Source organism: Manis javanica, chromosome 1, assembly GCF_040802235.1.
Source record: "Manis javanica isolate MJ-LG chromosome 1, MJ_LKY, whole genome shotgun sequence".
Classification (NCBI taxonomy): Eukaryota; Metazoa; Chordata; class Mammalia; order Pholidota; family Manidae; genus Manis; species Manis javanica.
Genome location: NC_133156.1, coordinates 214,863,021 through 214,866,405, shown reverse-complemented (window position 1 = coordinate 214,866,405; position 3,385 = coordinate 214,863,021).

Below are 3,385 nucleotides of genomic sequence, written 5' to 3'. Positions count from 1 at the left end.
CATTTGCCCAGGGACAATCAGGAGGCCACTGGAGTTATGCAAATGGCACAGATTCCCAAGCATTCATTTATTCTCTGGTACTACCAAACTTTGGGGATTTTTAAATCTCCTTGTTCTTCTTGGGGATTTTGCGGGGGATGAGTTCAGTGAGCATGCATAACTCATCCCAATACATAGACTGACACTACTCAATTTATGACACTGTTTTTATTGAATAATGTGTCAATATCACAATCAGGCTCAGAAAGTCTATTTCCAGTAATTTTTACTGAGATGTTAAATTGAAGTATTCAGAACTGGAAATGTCTACTAGCTTTATATGAGAAACAGGGAATCTTAGCCTCTTACCCCAGCTCAACAAAAGAAATATATATATATAATCGTGTATATATTTGTATAGATATGTATGTTTCTTTCTAAAATGGCCTTAATCTTTTATGTCTCTCATTTCAAAATGTTATGTGGGGTATGCAACTAAGTAACGATTAGCTTTTAGTAAATTACATGACAATAATCATTATTATCTATTGGCTATGTTGGATCTATTTTAATGGGTGAAGTAGGCAGGGCTGTGGCAGGGATATGAGGGAATGGAACCAATGGCAGGGAAGTTCTCACCAGGAGGAAAGAGGAAATTTCTTCAGCAAAGCACGCTGAAATAGCAAAGCAAAGCATGCTGAAAACCTGGGAGCATCTTCAGGTGTTCGGAGGATAGCTGGGATGCAGGATCCCAACGGGAAGCTATTAAGATATACACACACCCCACATGTGTCTTGTTGTGTAAGAATGAAAGAAATAACAGCCTGACACTGTTCACTGGGTTTTGACATATATTATCTAATTTACTACAGAAGCACAGTGAGATATAGGTATTTTGATCCCTATTTTACAGATACTCTAGAACAAGAAAAAATATCCCAAATTCACACAATTTCTCCAACAGTGAGAGAAATATGCTGGAATTCCAAGTGGAAAAATAATTACTTTCCCTCTCTTTCTCTGTGTCACATACACACAAGCACAAACACACAGAAAATTTGTAGAATGGTACAAACACTAGTTGACAGAATCAGAATTTAGCTATTTTATATCAGATAAATACCACGTGTTTTATGATTTAAAATGGAGTTTAATTAAATAATATTAAATAAATACCAATACATTAAATTCAAGCAAACTTTGCAAGTATTAGAAGAGGCAGGTGTTGTTAGTAGTAAACCATTAAAGAAGGACAAGAGAGTTGTCAGGAGCTCAGAAGGATTCATGTGTAATACAACTATTGAAATGTATTGGAATTTTGGCTGCATGAAAAGCAATATAACATCGGAAGCAAGAGAGGAGTAAATTCGCTGTACATTTAATAAATTAATGATGGCCTAATTTATAGCGTAAAGTTCTCTTTGGCATATTCATGAACAGATACAGAAAAGCTGGGACACACTCTGTGGAGAACAGTATAACATTAAAAGGACTAAAAACTCTGTAAAGAAGGAGCATTTAAAGAAATCAGGAATGTCAGACCTAGAAGAAAGAACACTCAAGGTAATGTGGTAATTCTGTATTTGAATGATTGTTGTACGGTAATTATTCAGGGAAATTTTTTTGTCCATAAAGAAGAGAGGAAAATCCTTATTTCAAAATAACATAGGTTAAAAATGCAGAATGAAGACATGTAAAGGAAACAAATCAATGTATCTTCATGATTTTAGAGTAAAATAATTTCCTAAAGCATGCATATAAATAAAATACTACACATAAAAGATAGAATACATTTGACTACATAAAATTAAAATTAATTAATACTAAAATTTCTACTGTCAAAATCCAAAAAAGTAACAGATGGCAAGATGCCATTTATACAGCTTACCACTGAGAAAGGGTAAGTGCCCAAATGTAGATAGTATTTCCCTGAATTAGTAAGAAAATATCACACAGCCCAATATAAGCATTGTATGAAACAGCAACTCACGTAAGAGAAAAATCATTTGGAAAGTACATAAAAAGATTCTAACTTCACTATTAATCAGGCAAACAACATGGAGATGTTTTTCCACATTCATATGACTGAAAAATTTACAAATTACAAATTATTAGGGACAAGTGAGATTAACATTGTTGGAGGAAATAGTTTAAAACAGATATGTTATAGGGATTTTCACAATTCCCAATAAATTGAGAATACTTCTACCTCCCCAGCAATGTTATGCGTAGGAGACTGAAACATCAAGGTTCACAGCATCCTTTTTTACTCTGAAACATAATGGAAACCACCCAAGTGCACCTTCATTGTGCAGTGGATACAAAGACATGCATGCTATATAATTACATAGTAAACTACTATGTAAGAGTTAAAATGGTCAAACAAACTAGATCAATATATGTCAACATTGAGAAATGCCAAAATGAGAACAGACCATCCTTGCAAAAATATTCTTATGGTGTGAGATTTCACATTAAAAAACAAAGTAAACTACATTTATGGATTCATATGCATGTGTTAAAGTGTCTAAATATGGACTAAAATAATGTAAATCAAATATTTATAGCAACTTTTTTCCTCTGGAAATAAGTGGAGGGAGTGGATCTGAGGAGGACTAGAGAGAAAATTTCACCTTCTCTATTGTCTCTTTTGTGTTAAAATTAATTTGAAGCACATACAATAATTTATTAACATTGGCACATTCTGAGCGATGAATATAGGGATGTTTACCTTATTATTTGGTTGACTCATATTATTTGTGTTCTATAGCCAAAAAGAAATGTATAATTTAGAAGTAGTTTAACTTTGGTGAAACGATTACATTTAATAGCTTTAAGGTCAAATTTCTCAAATACTGAAAGGCCAGCCAAAAGAGACTGTGAATTCTTACCTTCAAGATTTTCAAGGCAAGTTTGAATAAAAACTTTCTGCCAAAGTAGTAGAACTGGATGGCAATTTAGACTAAATAATTTTGAGGTTCCTATGAACTCCGAATATATAAGCAAAATGTGTGGTAGATTTTTAAATCTTATGTTGATTAATTATTTATCACTTATTTTTATTATCCAGCATTAATCAATACAGAAATTTTATTTTTTTACAATTGAATTTGTATTCCAATATAAGGGAAGGATGAGATTAGAAATTTAAAACAACTACAAACCATTTTGGCCTTTTTACTTTCAACCACACTGTGACTCTTAGATTCAGCATCACAAACTGCCGCTGAATGTATAGGTCTCAGGGAGGCAGCCTCATTGTGGTGGAATTGAGAATTTTGCATTTCAACATATAAGTATGGGCAAGCAATCAGACCCGGGATTCCTTGCCTGTCACTCTTCACTGGTTTTATTTGCCTTTTCCTACTCTAAGCCCTTCCAATTCCCCTCTGAACATCTTTGGAAA